The sequence below is a fragment of the Leguminivora glycinivorella genome, chromosome 21 (genome assembly GCF_023078275.1).
Source record: "Leguminivora glycinivorella isolate SPB_JAAS2020 chromosome 21, LegGlyc_1.1, whole genome shotgun sequence".
NCBI classification, from domain to species: Eukaryota; Metazoa; Arthropoda; class Insecta; order Lepidoptera; family Tortricidae; genus Leguminivora; species Leguminivora glycinivorella.
The window spans coordinates 14042402-14056844 of NC_062991.1; the positions used below are offsets into that span (position 1 = coordinate 14042402).

The window sequence follows — 14443 nt, forward strand, 5'->3', positions numbered from 1 at the left end:
ACGGTCTATATCCCGGTCAATATAAGTCTAATACTCTAAACTGCCTACGTTTCGTAAGCGTTTCGAAGCTAGCTCCCTATCGCTCTTATGTAATGGCGCGACAGAGCCTGACGTTTCGCCACGTAGCGTCAATGATTCACTTCGCAGCCGGCAGTATTGAGACGGTCGTTTTATCTTAGTGTATGGCCCTCGTGCACGCTCATAGCGGGGCGGGGCGTGCAGCGTGCATGTCCAACAATTGAAGTTAATACAAGTGTCCTGAGTCCGCGCTGCATAGCGGGCACAAGAGCGAGCCCGCACCGCCGACCGACCGTCCACTTAGGCCTTACATTTAAGGTTATTTTGAATTTCATAAAAACAGACCTTTAGTGACAACTGGGGCCCGTTTCTCGAAAGGTCAAGCCTTATATTACCAGTGCGCGAACTGCCAAATCGTATGGGTTGTCATGGAAACAGGTTGTAATACAAGGCTTTCGAGAAACGGCCCCCTGGTCTAAATTATCAAAATGTCCATGTAACCAGCAGGGTTAGCACATAATTGCCGCGAGAGTATGTCACCGCTAGACTACCCGTCGTAACACAAAAGAAGACGTGATCTATCTCGCGGCAACATACTCCCGTGGCAATCATGGCTAGGCCTACAGAAAGACCATTTATACAAAATGACACATTCACAATGTCCAGTGTCAACATAACCACAAAAAAAATTACAATATCAAATTGACTAGATTGTCCACAGTATTTTTTTCCGTTTAATCTTAACTTTAAATTATCGACGGAGCCCCGCTTCCGCGGGGCTCCTATTCTGTGCAGTTTACCCTTCGGCCATTTGAAGATATCTAACGAACTTAACCTACCTGTATAAATATTCTAGTCAAGTTGATATTGTGGTAATTTCGATACTATTGTAATTTTGTACAATCGGTCAATTTAACACTTGGACATTTTGTATACGGAGGCATTATAATATCCTAGACATTTTGATTCTTTAGACCAGTTGCCACCAAAGGAGATTAGACACGTAGCTATGAAGATTTCTTCCAACTGTAATATAAAGCTAGATCCTAAATATTATTTAGTCATAGACAAAAATAGAAAAGTAAGTTGTTTTCTATAGATGATTCAAACTGAAGATGACGTTTTCAAGTAAAAGGTCACAATGTCATCTACATTAAGGACACAATTTGTTGTATACGCATGATTTAGAGTTCTTATACTTAAGCGACATTGTGGTACATTTTCTTGAAAACGCCACACATCATTAGATCATTACAAGTTACTTTAATATATGGTCATAGTTTAGTGTGAAAATATTTGTTTATTTCTATGTATCATTGAAATTATATTCAATTATTTAAGGTTAAATAGGTATTCAATAAACAATTTTTATATTACATGGTTTTTATTTTTAATCATTTTGTTTCTTGCAAAAAAGGTCCCAAAAGTATTTGAAATAATATTACAGTCAGCACAATGTAAAAACACACATTTGACATTTTATGATTTGACGGTTACTTTTAACCCATTCATTGCCGAAGTCCGCATTCGGCATTACATTTGTGACGCGAATTCGCATTTTCGGCAATGAACGGGTTATCTTTATAAAATTTATTTAATAAAGGATCAATATAGTTTCAAAATATGAGTTTTTACATTACGCCGACTATAAACTGTAGAAAAATAACTTAAAAAAAAGAAAACCGCTTGAAAGTCCTAAAACATAAGTGTGTGTTGAGTCTTCACAGGGGTGCAGGGTAAAGCGTGCTATAATGGTCCCACGCGGTTGGTGCCGTCGCGAGACTGAAACAGATGAGAAATAAACACATAGTAAACAGCAAAGGGGATCGAATATACAGAGAAATAGCTTTTTCACCACACCAACTGTTAAAGGCTTACTTTGCTACTCGAAAACTAGCAATATTGCATTTTATCCACAAGAGTGCAAAGTAATTTCATACAAATTTAAACTTCATGTCTTAAGCTGACTGATAGAAGTTTCCTATAATTTATGATTTTGAAGTGATTTTGAATCATAGATAGTGGATAAATTGATGGGATTTGATTTAGTTCCATGTTTTATAGTCAGTATTTTGTTCGTGTTGGTGTGGTGAAAAATTTTATATTTCACTCGGAGGCAAATGTTGGTTCAACTTTCATGCCTTGAAACCCTCGCAACGCTCAAGATTCCACATTTCGAACCACTCGCTCCGCTCGCGGTTCAATGTTGAAATCTTTCGCTTGCTCGGATATCAATATTGAAACAACAATTTTGCTCCCTTGTGAAACAAATGACTATTGCCCGCGGCTTCGCTAGCATTAAATTCGAAAATTGCTATATTAGTATGGACAAAGAGGATCGAATATTATAGAGAGTTACTGTCGAAGTAAAATGTGTAATCACAGTGCATAGACTGCCATCTCTTGACACAGGCTTAAAACTTTTGAACCTCAGTTTTGACCATTTGGCCCATATTCTTAGCTTGATATGTTTTAAAATTTCAAATATTAATAATAGCGCCATCTAGCTGAGCGTACCCCAAAGGTGTAATGCCATCTAGGTCACCGTACCTTTTTCTGTATGGTACCTACTGAGATACGTTTTTTTCTTAGACTATCTGTCTATACGGAGTTACATATTTTTAAGAGCAAGTTTGGCCTGGCTAGCCACATAAGAGCTCACAAGAGGGAAAAATCTTGACTGCTGAGGTCGCCGTCATCGAAATCGATGTGGAGGACTATATATATACGGAGTTATATAATATATGTATTTGGTATGGATTACTGTCACTGTGCAGAAAATTACTTACTGTAAAATGTGTTGTGTGTGTGGATAGACCGCCATCTATCGACATAGAGGCTTAAAACTTTCGAACCTCAGTTTTGACAATTTGTCCCATATTGTTAACTTGATAATATGTCGTCATTGTCGTCGTAGGCGTAGTGGGCTTGATCGTTTTTTTTTCTTTAGTGTATGGTATCTATTTCAGTGTATAATTGATAATATGTGTTAAAATTGTTAATATTAGCGACATATAGTCGAGAATCAACCAAAAGTGCCATCTGAAAGCTATCTAGGTGACCGTATATTTCTCTTGATAGTGCCGAGGTTTTTTCTTAGACTATCTGTCTATACGGAGTCATATGTATTGGTCTTTGGTATCAGTAATGGGACAGTAGGTATAGAAAATCCTTTAAAATGCCTAATGTCTAGGAACGACTATTTTGGAGAAACTTTATAGCGAAATATGAGCGAAAATGGATTATAAACAGAGTAATTAAATCAATAAGTGCATAGGTACCTGATTTATTTATCGTATGGCTTACCTACACGTTGTACTCGACTTAAATGTTTAAAAAAACTAGACTTAAGATATTCAACGGCGTTAGTCGAAAGTGTCTGACGGTACCTGATTATGTATGACTTTGACCTTCGCCAGCGGATGTTGGTACGGAAACTCAGGGCTGCAAGGAGAGGTCGGATGCTCCGGGTCTGAAAATATGGACTGCAGGACAAGCAAGTTTAGTACACGTACAAATATGGGTCCCTCCCCCCTCTTCCCTTTCCACCTACGGGTGTTGCAGAAGTCGACTGTGTGGGATATGATATGGGTTAAGTTGTGGCGTAGGCGAGATGCTACCAAACTGACACTGCAATGTCACAATTTCGTTTTCTTTCAGCACTTTTATTGCCAGGAGTGGCACTGAAACTTGAGTAGATTCATGTGCTCTGCCTACCCCTTTATGGGATGCGGGATACTGGCGTGATTGTATTTATGTTAACAATAAATTTCAATGCTTCTAGCTACAGGTCGATTCACGAATGGAATAAACGTGACTTAGGTAGGTGTATGCCAAGCGTTTCTACGCATAATATTAAAAAACAGGGGCCGATTTCTCAAAACTGAAAGTTACAAGAAAGGGACAGACTTCCGTCCCCAGGAGCCCATTTCTCGAAGCTACAAGTTACAATTTACAAGTGGCTGTCAATGTCTATATGACAAGTTGGAAAAAGACTTCCGCTTGTAACTTCTAACTTTGAGTTTTGAGAAATGGGCCCCTGGTCCTTGGTATTAGTCTGGCGTCCTTACCTGATTTCGGATAGCATGATGCGATCTGTGGTGACTTCTTTGCGGCGGGGCAGGGCTGTGGACTTTGGAGCAACAGCCGAGCGAGCGACCGACCGAACATGCTAGGATGTTCATAATGACGAAAAGCAGTTGGTAGAGGATCTTCATACTATGTAGATGTTTTCTGTTGAAAAAAAAAACTTTTCATTTGTTTTCTGTTATCCCTTTCCCAGGCATAATACGTTTCATCGACCACGTCGACGCGATTGACACTCAGGGTACAAATTAGATTGCACTTTTCTAAAAAGACTCGCGCTAAAAACTATCGCCAAAACATCAAATACAAATACAAAGCATTTATTCATGATAAACAGACATAAAAATACAAACAAATGGTTATAAAAAATACAGATAAATATTGTTTACCACGAAATGGTCCCCCGCTTCAGCATATTGCTAACCATAAGGTCAGCGCTGATCTTCCGGCGAGACCATTTGTGGGCCACGGACGCAAACGTGCAGCACGGCCTTAACAGTATCCTGAACGCGTAGGTACATTAGGAGCGCGCCATCTTGTATCATACATCTCTAAAGAATATACGCTGAATTTTGTATGAAACTTTCTAGATTGGCGAGGCCTGGAAAAGGGTTAAAACTTGTCATTTGTTTTATATAAGTGGATTTTAGATGACGATATATTAAATTCATTTCATTCGCCAGGTATAAGTCCGGTGCATTGGCTATATTACTTGCCTATTTCTTGTTATTAAATGTTATTTTGACAAATTAGCGTATCATCGTGATTGTCACGATTAGTTGGTATCTATTCGTTCTAAGTACAGTTGAATTATTTACTATTTATGAGCATAAAAACATGTTCAATGTGCGTAGCCGAAACGCTCACGATAATATCTCTTTCGTAGCTATATATCTATCTCTATCGCTCTTGCTCTTTGGCGCGACAGAGCCAGACTACATTTCTGAGGCGTTTCGATGGCGTTTCGCGTCGCAGAAATGCCATTCGGCTACGGGGCACGGTATTTTTGTTAGCGTAACTTTTTATTTGTAAACGACTGTTCTACTCACGGGTTCACCGTTTCCTCCAATTCGGGCACTCGAGAGGTACATCAATACGTGTACATTGTCTGGTCGGTCGACCGCGAAGAGCTGCGTAGGCGGGCTGAAAACAGATATTTTAAAGTTAAAATTTTGCCAGGATTGACCCCGGACCTCGTCTTGAGAAGTCACTATCGACTACCGGAGCTAGAAAGAAAACATGGTTCTCAAATTTTTTATGTGCATATTCCAGAAACTATGGGTATTTTAAACTTTTATTGTGTTACAAAGGTACTAAATTCTAAAACATAACAATTGCTTCCTTATAGAACATTTCCGTGCGAGGGTCTATAAATCAGATCGTGTCAAATATTTTGCAGCCTTCGAAAAGCAGGTATGATGTTTAGAAGATGAAGAGACATTGTTGATGGAAAATCTTAATGAAAATTGAAGGATTGAAATACACACTGGATTCAATAGCGTCGTCTTCCTGTGATGGTTACCAGAAGCCTTGTTCATCATACTGGTGTTAGAGAAAGTGACCCGTGGTCTTCTAGTCTGGCTGCGTCGGCTGGTGAGGCGGGTGCGGCAGCCGAGAGCGCTGCCGGCGGAACAGGCGAGGATGTGCAGGAGCAGGAATAGAAGTTGGTAGAGGAACTTCATCGTGAATCTGAAACGAAAACACATCCCTAACTAACTGTTATGGCTCTGTGATACAAAAAGGATCTTGGCCTCCAAAACGAGAGCACGCCACGCGCCACTTATCCCGATCCTGCGCAGCCTCCTCAGTCTTCCCAGCGACATCTGGGCCAACCCTGCGAGCGGCCACCAGTTGGTTTTCCCAGATACGCCCTCTTAGCAGCCCGATCCTCTAACATTCTCAGTAGGTGGCCGAACCAGCAAAGTCTGTGGAATTTAGTTACGCCCGACAGTGTCTTGAAGAAGAGTTTTTTTAAATTATAAATGGGCTTACTCTTGGCCACAGGCTAGCTAAAGGCAAAGACGTGCCCTACGATGGAGTGAGCTCGCCCAGAAGATGCCTGTTCACTCTTGATTTGAAGGTTGCCGGGTTATATGAGCTCCATTGAATTCCACTCCTTGGCAGTGCGCATAAGAAAAGAAGAAGCAAAGCGCTTCGTGCGGATTCGTGGAATATGACCAAGAGTGTCCGCTCTTGGTCATCAGCGCGTGGAGCACTAGTACTATTACATTTAATATAGGTAACTTGTAAGATATTCAAATATTTACCTCTCAAATCAGTTTATTTCTTACTCCCCTTGCTAGCGTTACTTTCGACCGGGCCGGCGTTCCCCTGGAGCCCCTCGATCAAGGCCCTGGTGCAAGTACATGGCTCCTCAATCTTCTTCAGGCACCCGAAGCGCCGGAGAAGACGGACGCAGCAGTTGTCCGTATCACTCATGGTTTCTTACAATCTGATAAAGAGAATGAACTTGTTTTTACTTATTTACTTTCACCTGTCCCGTTGTCTGTCTGTAATAAAATCTTGCTAGTTCACCCACTTCCCGGTTTCCGATTGAGCTTGAGAAATTTTGGACACATATATAAATCACGTGACAATGCGATATTATGGTATGGAGCTGATCTGCTGATGGAGCAGAAAGGTGGCTATAGGAACTCTGTAATGAAATGTCGTATCCCCATCGAATAAGGGGGTTTCAGAAACGTCTCGACCAGTAGATGACTGTTGAAAGAAAAGTACAGTCGGCGATAAAAGCTTGTGCCAAAGATTAATTTTTTGCGAAAAAACTTTTTGTCATGCAAACATTTTTTGATTGTACATATTTTTAAATTAAAGGTCATAATTCTATTGGCCTTATCCCAGTCACTTGGGGTCGTCGCGGCATGCCTATCTCTTCCATACATCTCTATCACCCGTCATTTGTTTCATCAAGATCCTCTGCAGAGTTGTGCCGTCTGCCAACTCTATAGGACGGAAGAGCATTGGTCTACCTTACTATAAACATTGGCTACGTCAGTCACCTGAGAGCACACCAGCGACGCTTTCAACCATAAAACGCAGTCACCGTAGCCGAAAACGGCTAGGAGGAGATAATGGTCTACCTTACTTCAAGTTCAGAAATACAGCCCCCCTTTTTTGATTTCGTAGCAAATATTTAGCTTTTCGATTTACCTTTTTACCAATCTTCCCCCCCAAACAAAGGTGCCGAGCAGCAGCACGGTCCTCCCTTTCCTTTCTTTGCCTTCTTCGCCTCTTTCCCCTCTCTTTTAAACAAGCGCACAGCACAAGAGCACGGTTTCCCCTTCTTCAAGTTCTTCAACTGTTTAGCTTCTGCCTTGAAGAGAGGCACGGCGCATGAGCACTTCTTCCCCTTCTTTGACAACTTTTTGGCTTCTGCTTCAAACAGGGGCACAGCGCAACTGCAAGGGCCAGACGTTGCCTTAATCCCTAGAGCCGCGTTACCCCCTTTAGGAAGCTTTCCTTCTTTTATCAATTGTTTTTCGTAGGTTTTTATGCATTTACAGTGTTTTTTCCAGCACATTTTTTCGCAGCGCAGTCGGGAATCTCTTGGATTTGGGATTCCTGGAACGTCAATATTAATTAGATTACCCGGCCTGCTGAGCCGCGGTCCTGGGTTCGAATCCCGGTAAGGGCATTTATTTGTGTGATGAGCACAGATATTTGTTCGTGAGTCATGGTTGTTTTCTATGTATATAAGTAAGTATTTATCTATTTAAGTATGTATATCGTCGCTTAGCACCCATAGTAGCATAGCATAGCTTTGCTTAGTTTGGGGTTAAGTTGATCTGTGTAAAGTGTCCCCGATATTTATTTATTTTTATATATTTGTGTAACAAGGAGCAAAATGCTACTAACTACAAGAAAGCCTTAAGCCCGATTCACATCTGTCGTTTGTCGTCTGCCGTTCGAACCCGTACCAATGAGTTTTTCTGAACTCATGTGCGAAATGTCATTTGATATTTGCTAGTCGCTTTTCGGTGAAGGAAATTGTGAGTAAACCGGACTAATTTCAATAAGGCTTAGTTACCTTTCGGGTTGGAAGGTCAGATGGCAGTGGCTTTCGTAAAAACTAACACCAAATCTTGGGATTAGTTGTCAAAGCGGACCCAGGCTCCCATGAGTCGTGGCAAATGGCGGGATAACGCAAGGAGGATGACTTACCTTCTTAAAATATAGAACTTCAATGGAAGGCCTATAGCAGAAGAAACTTTTCAGACTCCGCAAGACGTTCAAAAACGGGTGGAATAAACATGTATATATAAAATGTAGAACTAGTTTCAAGCTCATGTGTGTGTTATTCTGTTTTCAGTTTGTTATGGAGCTGGGCTGTAAAAAAAAATAAAATATTTACGGGTCACTAGCTTTTGCCCGCGGTTTCGCTCGCGTTAGAAAGAGAAAGTAGCCTAGGTCACTCTCCATTCTTTCAACTATCTTCACCTAAAAAATCACGTCGATTCGTCGCTCCGTTTTGCCGTGAAAGACGGACAAACAAACAGACACACACACTTTCCCATTTATAATATTAGTATGGATAAGTTCGAGTCTCATAGGTTATGAGTTTACCATCACGGAAACCATAGGGTATTTCGGACCTTTGGGAGGCGTGCGTGGAGCCGAAGTCAACACGTAGAGGCCCTTTTGACACTACAATCCTTACTATAATAATATTATAAATGGTAAAGTGTGTGTGTCTGTTTGTTTGTCCGTCTTTCACGGCAAAACGGAGCGATGAATTGAGGTGATTTTTTAAGTGGAGATACTTGAAGGGATAGAGAGTGACATAGGCTACTTTGTCTCTTTCTAACGCCAAACTTTTCAAAAATTGGGTGGATGTTTGTAGGTATGCAGCATTAAGCAATTTTCGAATTGCTTAATGCTCGATTTTTCGAAAAGCTAGTTTTTAATAAAAATGTAAGCGGTACACAGAGTGGATGCTGACCTTGCCCGTGTCATGGGAGGCACAATTTCAATAAAAAAAATCGGCCAAGAGCGTGTCGGGCCACGCTCAGTGTAGGGTTCCGTAGTTTTCCGTATTTTTCTCAAAAACTACTGAACCTATCAAGTTCAAAACAATTTTCCTAGAAAGTCTTTATAAAGTTCTACTTTTGTGATTTTTTCATATTTTTTAAATATAGGGTTCAAAAGTTAGAGGGGGGGGACGCACTTTTTTTTCCTTTGGGAGCGATTATTTCCGAAAATATTAATATCATCAAAAAACGATCTTAGTAAACCCTTATTTATTTTTAAATACCTATCCAACAATATGTCACAGGTTGGGATTGGAATGAAAAAAATATCAGCCCCCACTTTACATGTAGGGGGGGGTACCCCAATAAAACATTTTTTTTTCCATTTTTTATTTTTGCACTTTATCGGCGTGATTGATATACATATTGGTACCAAATTTCAGCTTTCTAGTGCTAACGGTTACTGAGATTATCCGCGGACGGACGGACGGACGGACAGACAGACATGGCGAAACTATAAGGGTTCCTAGTTGACTACGGAACCCTAAAAAGCTGTGTTAGAAAAAAATGCCTAAAATTATGATTACCTGTAGTTTAAAAGGTGTGTTATTTTGACGTTGCCGCCTTTGCTCGGCCAGGCGGCGATGATTCCTTTTTATCCTTTCGGCCTGTGTCAAGCTGAAGAGAGACACCGCGATGTGTAAGAAGAGGAGGGAGAACTCGTTTATGAGAGGCATTTACCTGGATCAACATAGTAAAAAATAAAAATCTTTTATTGTGCCAGAAAAAGTGCTTAAACTACTTACATTTCTATTTGTCGTTACTAATTACTATGGTAAAAACCTTAGTAATAAACGGTATTGTACCGGGAACCGGGAATTTTGTAGCCAGTTACAAAATTAACTTAGTTACCAAACGGTACGACTGTGGTTCAATATGTAACACGCTACAAAATGTGAATCAAGATTCCCGGTTTGTAGCCGGTTACGAAATTTTAGCTACCAAACGGTACTAAACCCAAACTCATATGTGCGTCGAAGGCACTGGCTGAAAGTCACTAAATAGTATGAACGCACCTATGCGTCGGAGGCACAGGGAGAAATTCACAGTGACGCATACGAGTATATGCGTCGGTGGCAGTGATTTTTTTTATACCACGTCGGTGGCAAACAGGTATACGGTCCGCCTGATGGAAAGCGGTCACCATAACCTATGGACGCCTGCAACTCAATGGCTGTCACATGCGCGTTACCGACCCATTAGAAACTTGTACACTCCTTTTTTGAAGAGCTCCATCTTTATCGGAAATACCTCGGCAGGGAGCTCATTCCACAGCCGGAGCGTCCGCGGGAGGAAATTCCTCTGAAACCGCACGGTACGCGACCATTTATGTTGCAAGGTGTGTGGATGAGCGCCCTGTCGATGGCGAGCGGTGCGACCACAACCAATATAATCGGCACAAAAATATTACCTACTTTTTTTCAGTTGTAGTTTTACCTAATTCAACTTAACGCCTTCTTTCTTCAGCAGTGGGTGTAATGATCGGACCAAAATAAGACTGGATTGTAGGCAGGATGAGTTCGAGGACCTCTTGACAGCTCTGCACGATGTAATCAACGACGGCTATGATGATGGTCACCAGGACGGTGATGAACTCTTCTGGCTCCACGGTTTATATTAAATGAAGGCTGAAGAGAAAAGTTACAAACTCAATATAAAGAAAAAAAGTTCCAGGATAGCACTGGCGACGCGTGATAATTTTTGTTGGTAAAACCGGAGGGGTTTTTGGGATCTGTTTTGTATGGACTTCTACAGATACTGCAGAATTTTAGGGAACCAGATGGGAATCGAGTTGTATCGACGCTACGCTACTGCAGGGTTGTGGGGTCATAGGGGTTAAGACATCTTCCCTCCAAGGCCTACGTTTGCTGTCTCTAAAGTATGTCCACGTGACCCCCTTCCCTAGGGCCTGAATTGAGGCTAGAATTAGACCACGTGACTTCCCCCTGAGTACAAAGCTGGAATAGAACCACTTTTGAATGCCGTCGGACTTGCAAATACAGCCTTTAATAACATTAGAAACATTTTGTTATTTCAATAGATACACCCTGTTTTTGTTGAATTTCGTTAAGTTTAAGGGAAGGTTCTTTAGATCAAATACAATTAATTTCTCTAACTCTTACAGTTATTGATTTATTAAAAAAAATAAAAATAATTATTGAACACGTGTGTGACCTTCACCGCTTCCTAATGTTATTTGTTTGGACATGTGCCGTCAATCACTTGACACTAACTTGAATATTTAAGGGTCTCTCACACTAATTAATTCATTTATTATCTATGAAAACGATGACAAAACATTTTTGGGTGAATTTAACTAAAAGTGATATATAGGGTGGTTCCTGATAACGAACCTAACGACGTGTCGAATTTAACGGGGAACAAAAAAAACACGGCGTATAAGATACCTGCCAAACTACAGCGTAAAAAAATCTAACTTACATAAGACTGGTGCAACTCGCACGAAATTTTCCTTCACTTATCAGGGCATAAAGCAAGGGTCAACAGCGGGCTCCGTAACAGGACTCCAGGTACGAGAGTACCAGAGTCACGACGAGGATTATCAGCTCTTGCACCACCACGGTTTCCATGACACGAGGACTGGGATACGAGTTTTATAAAACTGGTGCATCTGCGAAAATTTTCAGAGAAATGAGGAAGACAATTGCCGTTTCCGGCAACATCAAATAGGACACTAAGTTCTCGCGCTTTGTACACACATTTAAAGTCACATACAGGTCGAACGCGATTAATTAACATTATTTTACCTTTTTTCCCAACGTCACGTTGGGACGCCAGTCTTCCGCAACCACGGCCAGCCGAAACGTTGGGAAAAAGGTAAAATAATGTTAAATAATCGCGTTCGACCTGTATGTGACTTTAAATAAACATCAAATAGGTATTTTAATCATTTCATTTTGTACACACGCCTCTGGAAGGCGCATAGTAACTTAATTGTCAAATGACTTCGAATGTTTTAGAAGCGGTGATTATTTAATTTTTAAGCAACGTAATTAATAGTAGGAATTGGGATTCGGGAAACTGGCATATTTGGTGGTTTCCCATGTGTGAAAAGGTGTAGGTACTTTAATTTTGTATAAAAAGTAAAAAGCTTGGAAGTATAAGTAGTCGATTTGCCAACCACATTCATAAATTAAAGGTTACTACTAAGGCCCTCTTGCACCAAACACTTACTTAACTCAGGGTTAGTGGGATGTCGTCTGTCGAATTCCAAATAAAATGGTGGGTTAACATTTTTGTTGGTGCAAGTGGCCCTAAAGGGATTATGCTGCTCCAAGATTGCACACCTACTAAGAAATTAGGAACAGGTCAAACTATACTCGAACGCTTTCTTAACGTTGAAATGAAATGAAATGTTTATTGTCAGACTGTGAGTTAGGTACAACGGTCTTAAAGATATGTCAGGGTGGTATCATCACAATCACCGCGATGCGGCGCACAATATTGTTAATACTAAAGCTAATCTTACAGCTAAATACTTATATCTACCTATGTTTTATTTTTTAAATTATAAATGGGCTGTTTTTGGCCACAGACTAGCCAAAGGCAAAGACGTGGCCTACGACGGAGTGAGCTCACTCACAAGATGCCTGTTCACCCTTGATTTGAAGGTTGCCGGGTTATATGAGCTCGGAAATATAGCCGCCGGCAAGGAATTCCACTCCTTGGCAGTACGCTTAAGAAAAGAAGAAGCAAAGAGCTTCGTGCGAAGTACAGTGTTTATTACCTATTTATTAGAAACAGCGCTGACAGTAGAGGGAGACGCAGGAGTCTCGCCGGGCGACTGGCTTCTCATGCAGGGAACCACTTTACTGTTGCACGCCTCCGCTACCAAGAGGTTGGCCAAGATACCAACCAGCAACAACAGCATCAAGCCCCATTTCATGCTCTGAAACATATATAATGCACAAAGGAGAAAAAGTAATTGATAATAGCGCCATCTTGTGGCTAATATAAGTGACAATCCAACCAAGATCTGGCGCATATGTGTTACATTTTGATAAAACTGCGGAGAGCTTACAAAGACTTTTTTTTACTGAAGTAGAAATTTTCCGGAAATTAACCTATAGCTATACTATTAGAGATAAAATGAAATTGAACCATATACAAAATTAAACATATATTTTAGAAAACAGAAAAGTTCTTACCCTCTGTTGTACGTAAAGTCATCCAAAAATACCTATTTATATAATTAATAACAACTTGCACAAGTGCATAACTTCATCGTTGTTCCTACTAGTGGACAATTACATATAAACCTTATGATAACAACATAGGGTCGATTTCTAGTTAACATTATTGTATCATTATTACATTAGTTATAATAATGCAACTGTTTATTGTTAAACATTATCACACGTGCTTGTTTATTGCGTACCTAACTTGTAATATTTTTAAGATAGTATTTATAAGTTGTCTTGTAAGTGAAATTTCTGTAATTTCTTAGACAATAAAGTTTCTTTAAACCGAATATCTGGGCAACCGAGCTTCGCTCGGTTCTGTTTCGTATCCTTGACATGTGTCGCCATCTAGTTCAAAAATGAATAGTACCTACATCGAGCGAAAGAATTCTCAGCCTTAACAACACAACTACTCCACACGATGGCGCGCATTTCGCCACAAAAACTCAAATAGTGTATTTTCATTCGTTTTAGCCTTGACCTTTGTCGCCATCTAGTGTTTGCAATAAATAGTACTTACATCGACCGAAATAATTTGTCTTAACAGTACAACTACTGCACACGAGATGGCGCGCGAAGAAAAAATGAAAACTGAAAATTCGCGTTTTCCGGGACCTAAGGATAAGTTAGACCGATTTTTACCCCAAAACCCCCACAAACAAATTTCTGCGAAATCGTTAGAGCAGTTTCCGAGATCGTCAGTGTAAATAAATATATATATAAATAAATAAATAAATAAATAAATATACAAGAATTGCTCGTTTAAAAGTATAAGATTAAGTAACACTATTTATTTTATTTTTGAGATTTGATGTTTAAGCTGTGCTGCTAGGTGTTTTAAAGTTGCAGTTATAAATGTTAAAACAATTAACCTTTAATCTTGTGTGTGTTTCTCGTCTTCTTGTATTTTCACTAATATCACTGCCAAAATTAATGACCGATTTTTGATCATTACACAAAGTAAAGGGATAGTCGCTTTTTGACGCGTGATGTCGCTAGATGTCACTTAACTATGCCTATACAAATAACCCGCATTTACTGATGTATGGAATTACAACTCTTCCCTCACTTATTTCTCTATGATACCTA

General features: G+C 40.2%; 1 long non-coding RNA gene across 1 annotated transcript; it reads right to left on the reverse strand.

Annotated features, from left to right (window-relative positions):
• Positions 1–1436: 1436 nt before the first annotated feature.
• Positions 1437–7485, reverse strand: LOC125237598. The gene is made up of 7 exons (XR_007178354.1): positions 7276–7485; positions 6372–6556; positions 5592–5793; positions 5154–5247; positions 4089–4251; positions 3408–3503; positions 1437–1800 (listed from the first exon to the last, which is right to left on the reverse strand). It is a non-coding gene; the product is annotated as an uncharacterized LOC125237598 (long non-coding RNA).
• Positions 7486–14443: the final 6958 nt, after the last annotated feature.